Genomic DNA, 6032 nt, shown 5'->3' with positions numbered 1-6032 from the left:
ATTTATCAATTGTACCTCATTAAATCTGACAAAAACAAAGGCATTTAAGATAATTAAATAAAGTATAAGGGCACCTAGGTGGCTCAGTTGGTTAAGTGTCCAACTCCTAGTTTCAGCTCAGGTCATGATCTCACAGGTTCATGAGTTTGAGTCCTGCATTAGGCTCTGCTGACAGTGCAGAGTCTCCTTGGGATTCTCTCTCCCTGTCTCTCTGCCCCTCCACCCTCCCCTGTTCACACCATTTCTGTTTCTCTCAAATATAAATAAATAAACTTTAAAAAGAGCACATAGTGTCTTTTCCTAATCAAAACACTTTTCTGGCCTCCCCTTTCATCACTCAGGCAAAACAGAAGCATTTACGAGTTCTGAATATTGTGAACTGGCTGCCTATCAAAGCACTACATTGTGGATAGTTCAATTCACTCTTCTTATTCTCTGCAACTACCCACCCATTAGCTAACAAGTCAAAGCTACAAGCTCCAGTACTCAATTCCCCTACTTCTTTGTCTTGACTGAGAAATGATAGTTCAGTTAGTTATCCATGCCATTCTTTTTATTTTTTGACTCTGCTCAGAAGTCCCTGTTGATACCTACTAAAAGATTTGAAGTAGGTCTTCAAATAAAGAGAAGGGGGAGGGAGTGGTGAAGTGGGATGTATACACCTTGGCCATGGATTTTCTCTCTTAGAAAAAGTAATCTGGGTTTCTTCAGTCTTCACAAATATGTGCATCAAACCAAAAAACTAACCAGTTTTATTTCCTTTACAGTGACCAGCCTTATCTAAACCAGCAGGTCCTTCTAATGAGAGGATCAAAGTTTGAGATCTCTGCATAGTTTTAGTCTTTGAAATAAATTATTTTATTTTATTTTATTTTATTTTATTTTATTTTATTTAAATTCAGTTAGTTAAGATATAGTGTAGTATTGGTTTCAGGAGTAGAATTTAGAATTTAGTGATTCATCACTTACATATAACACCCAGTGCCTTCCTTAATGTCCATTACCCAAGGGGCCCATCTCCCCACCCTCTTTCCCTCCAGCAACCCTTAGTTTGTTCTCTGTATTTTATATTCTCTTATGGTTTGCCTCCTTCTATGATTTATCTTATTGTATTTTTCCTTCCCTTCACCTATGTTCATCTGTTGTGTTTCTTGAATTCCACATCTGAGTGAAATCATGTGATATTTGACTTTCTCTGAAAGACTTATGTTGCTTAACATAATAAACTCTAGTTCCATCCATGTTGTTGCAAATGGCAAGAATTTATTATTTTAGATGTCTGAGTAATATTCCATTGTACATATGTATATATGTACATATATTACATAGGTACATACACTATATATATACATATATTACATATGTACATATACTATATATATATATATATATATATATATATATATATATATATAAGCCACTTCTTTTTCTTTTAAAGGGATGACATTTATTCATTTTCCAAATGTTACACTAAAACCATGTGGAAATGAATGGTTTTAGCAGTTAGAAAAAAAGTACAAATCTGTGATTTGGAGGGGGAAAAGAAGACAACAGAAGTTGTTTCACATTACAGACCTCCCTGCCACACCCCAAAGCCTAATACTTGCTTACCAAGTCAAAAAAGAGACACAGTCGATTCACAAGCTGGAGGTTTGAATTTTAGTAAGACATTTATAAAAACCTAGACAGGGGCAGTGTCCTCCCCAGCCCAGGTGCCACTAGGCACAGCACAAGAGACTAAAAACTCAATGGGGGTGGAGGGGGAGGCTGGACCCTCAGGGTTTGGGAGTGTAGGTACTCCACATCTGGCTTAGGGATTTGGGGAAAAGAGTACACAAAACCTACTTGGAAAAGAATTGGGGAAGAAAACCAGCAATTGCCTTCTGTAGGGGTGGGGACAGGAGAGGTAACGCCAGGGACAGGAGCATTTCACATCACTAACTTAACTTGGGAAACTGCAAGGGACCATCTTCAACTGACCTTAAGAGAAAGGCCAAATGGAGGATGGGAGAATCCACAGGAGGGAAAAGGAGAGGGAACGTGGATGGGAGGGGGCAACAGCCCCTTCCTTTCTTGGCAGAGGAAGGCAGCCAGGGCACCAGGTCCAGGCAGTGACCTCACAGGGACAGCACAATTTTTGCAGCTTAGAGCTCACCTACCTGTCCTCACCCAGCTACTCATTCTGCTCACTGGTGGGTGTAGGGCCACTATCTGGCCCCAAGGGAGTATATGGCTCTGTAGGCCCTGCCTCTTTTTCTGTGTCTCCTCCTTTGGAGGCAACACCAGCCTCTGCCCCTTTGGCCTGGGGCTCCTGGTCCTTTCCTGAGCTGTGCCTTTCTTGCCACAGGCACTGATCTCCCCCTGCTCCTGCTCTTCCTCTTTGGGTGAGGAGTCATGTATCACCCCCACCCTCATTCCCATTTCTCTTGAAGGACAGACCACTCAATTTGAAAGACTTCTTGAAAGAGAATTTCTTCTTCTTCTTGGGGGTCTCCTTGGTGGGGGCATCCCCCTTGACCTTAACGCCCTGGCTAGGGGGTGCTGGCTCAATGGCATCGCCAGTGGCCCCTGGCTGCCTCCTCTATTCCGTTCATGGAGGGCGATTCCCCTTCGCCCTTGGGGGGATAAGTTTCCATTGCTTTTCACGTGGCCATTCTCCTGTCACTTTACCTTAGCAGGGGAAGTGCCAGCTGCCTCCTTGGTGGTCACCTTGCCCCAGGGAGCCTTGGAACTCTGGCCGCCCATGATGGGGGTCTGCTGGGGTCGCCCGGAGCCGTCCCCCCTTCCCCTTGTGCTGCAGTGGATAGTTCAGCCGGGTTGGCCTGGCTGGCAAAGGGGTGACGCTTGCACCTGAGGGGGAAGGGTATGGGGGTGAACAGAGCTTCACCCCCCTTTCCACCTCAGGACCCGCTAGCTGTGCCCACCGACCTGTGCCAGAATCTATACCACATCTACTTTATCCATTCATCATTGATGGACATTTGGGCTTGTTGCATAATTTGGCTATTGGTGATAGCACTGCTATAAACAATGGGGTGTTGTTTTTTGTGTTTTTTTGTATTGTTTGGATAAATACCTAGTAATGCAATTGCTGGGTCATAGGGTAGTCCCATTTTCCATTTTTTGAGGAACCTCCATACTGTTTTCCAGAGTGGCTACACCAGTTTGTATTCCCACCAATAGTGTAAGAAGGTTCCCCTTTCTCCACATCCTTGCCAACATCTGTTGTTTGCTGAGTTGTTAATTTTAGCCATTCTGAGAGGTGTGACGTGGTATCCCATTGTGGTTTTGATTTGTATTTCTCTGCTGATGAGTGATTTTGAGCATCTTTTCATGTGTCTGTTAGTCATCTGGATGTTTTCATGGAAAAGTGTCTATTCATATCCTCTGCCCATTTCTTCACTGGATTATTTGTTTTTGGGGTGTTGAGTTTGATAACGACTTTATAAATTTTGGATGCTATCCCTTTACTTGATATGTCATTTGCAAATATCTTCTCTCATTCCGTTGGTTGCTGTTTAGTTTTGTTGGTTGTTTGCTGTGCAGAAGCTTTTGATTTTGATGAGGTCCCAATGTTCATTTTTATTTTTGTTTCCCTTGCCTCTGTAGACATGTTAAGTAAGAAGTTGCTGCAGCCAAGATCAAAGAGGTTGCTGCCTGTTTTGTCCTGTAGGGCTTTGGTGGTTTCCTATCTTACATTTAGGTCTTTTATCTATTTTGAATTTATTTTTGTGTATGGTATAAAAAAGGGTTCCAGGTTCATTCTTCTGCGTGTCGCTGTCCATTTTCCACAACACCATTTGCTAAAGAGACTGTCTTATTTCCATTGGATAGTCTTTCCTGCTTTGTTGAAGACTAGTTTGCCATACATTTGTGGGTCCATTTTCGGGTTCTCTATTTTATTCTATTGATATATGTGCCTGTTTTTGTGCCAGTACCATACTATCTTGATGATTCCAGGTTTGTAATACAGCTTGAAGTCCGGAATTGTGATGCCTCCAGGTTTGGTTTTCTTTTTCAACATTACTTTGGCTACTCGTGGTCTTTTCTGGTTCCACACAAATTTTAGCATTGTTTTTCTTAGCTCTGTGAAGAGTGCTCATGTCATTTTGATAGGGAGTGCATTCTATATGTATATTGCTTTGGGAAGTATCGACATTTTAACAATATTTGTTTTTTTTAATCCATGAGCATGGAATATTTTTCCATATCTTTGTGTCTTCTTCAATTTCTTTCATAAACATTCTATAGTTTTAAGCATACAGATCTTTTACCTCCTTTAGTTAGGGTTATTCCTAGGTATCTTATGGTTTTTGGTGCAATTGTAAATGGGATTGATTCCTTGATATCTTTTTTTGCTGCTTCATTATTGGTGTATAGTAATGCAACAGATTTCTGAATGTTGATTTTATAACCTGGGACTTTGCTGAATTCATGTATCAGTTCTAGCAGGTTTTGATGGACTCTTTCAGGTTTCCCACGTACAGTATCATGTCATCCATGAAGAGTGAAAGTTTGACTTCTTCCTTGCCAAATTGTATGCCTTTTAGTTCTTTTTGTTGTCTGATAGCTGAAGCTAGGACTTCCAGTTTTATTGTTGAACAACAATGATGAGAGTGGACATCCTTGTCGTGTTCCTGATCTTAGGGGGAACGCTCTCAGTTTTTCCCCATTGTGGATGATATTAGTTGTGGGTTTTTCATATATAGACATTATAATGTTGAGGTATGCTCCTTCTATCCCTACTTCCTTGAGAGTTTTTTTCAAGAAAGAATGCTGTATTTTGTCAAACACTTTTTCTGCATATATTGAGCAGATCATATGGTTTTTATTCTTTCTCTTATTGATGTGGTGTATAACGTTGATTTGCAGATATTGAACCACCCTTGTGACCCAGGAATAAATCTCATTTGATCATGGTGAATAATTTTTTAATGTATTTTTGGATTCAATTTTTTAGTATCTTGTTGAGAATTCTTGCATCCATGTTTAAAAAGAAGTTGGTCCGTCATTCTCCTTTTTAGTGGGGCCTTTGTCTGGTTTTGCAATCAGGGTAGTACGGCCTCATAGAATGAGATTGGAAGTTTTCCTTCCATTTATGTTTTTTGGAATGGTTTCAAAAGAATAGGTATTAACTTTTCTTTAAATATCTGGTAGAATTCCCCTGGGAAGCCATGAGGCTCTGGACTCTTCTTTGTGGGGAGATATTTGATTACTGATTCAATACTTTTCCTGGTTATGTGTCTGTTCAAATTTTCTATTTCTTCCTGTTTTAGTTTTGGTGGTTTATATGTTTCTAAGAATTCATCCATTTCTTCCAGATTGTCCAAATTGTTGGCATATAATTTCTCATAATATTCTCTTATGATTGTTTGTATTTCTGTGGTGTTGGTTGTGATCTCTCCTCTTTCACTAATGATTTTATTTATTTGTGTCCTTTCCTTTTTTTTTATCAATTGGCTAAGGGCTTATCAATTTTGTTAATTCTTTAAAGAAACAGCTCCTAGTTTCACTGATCTGTGTTTTTTTAAAATTTCAATATCATTGATTTCTGCTCTAATCTTTATTATTTCCCTTCTTCCGCTTGTTTTGGGCTTTGTTTGTTGTTCTTTTTCCAGCTCCTTTACGTCTAAGATTAATTTATGTATTTGAGACCTTTCTTCTTTAGGAAGGGCCTGGATTGCTATATGCTTCCTTCTTATGACCACCTGCATCCCAGTCTGCATCCTGGAGTTTTTGGACTGTCATATTTTCATTTTTATTGGCTTTCATGTACCTATTTATTTCCTCTTTAATTTCTTGGTTAACCCATACATTCTTTAGTAGGATGTTCTTTAACTTCCAAGTATTTGTGGTCTTTCCAATTTTTTTTCTTGTCGTTGTTTTCAACTTTCATAGCATTATGGTCCGAAAATATGCATGGCATGATATCAATCTTTTTGTACTTGTTGAGGGCTGATTTGTGACCCATTATCTGATCTATTCTGGAGAATATTTCATGTGCACTTGAGAAGAAAGTGCATTCTGCTGCT

At 39.7% G+C, this 6032-nt stretch overlaps 1 pseudogene; it reads right to left on the bottom strand.

Moving 5' to 3' along the window:
- Positions 1-2173: 2173 nt before the first annotated feature.
- Positions 2174-2745, bottom strand: LOC101082296 (annotated as a pseudogene).
- Positions 2746-6032: the final 3287 nt, after the last annotated feature.

Source organism: Felis catus, chromosome X (assembly GCF_018350175.1).
Source record: "Felis catus isolate Fca126 chromosome X, F.catus_Fca126_mat1.0, whole genome shotgun sequence".
In the NCBI taxonomy this organism is placed as follows: domain Eukaryota; kingdom Metazoa; phylum Chordata; class Mammalia; order Carnivora; family Felidae; genus Felis; species Felis catus.
This window is presented reverse-complemented; position numbering and strand designations above follow the sequence as displayed.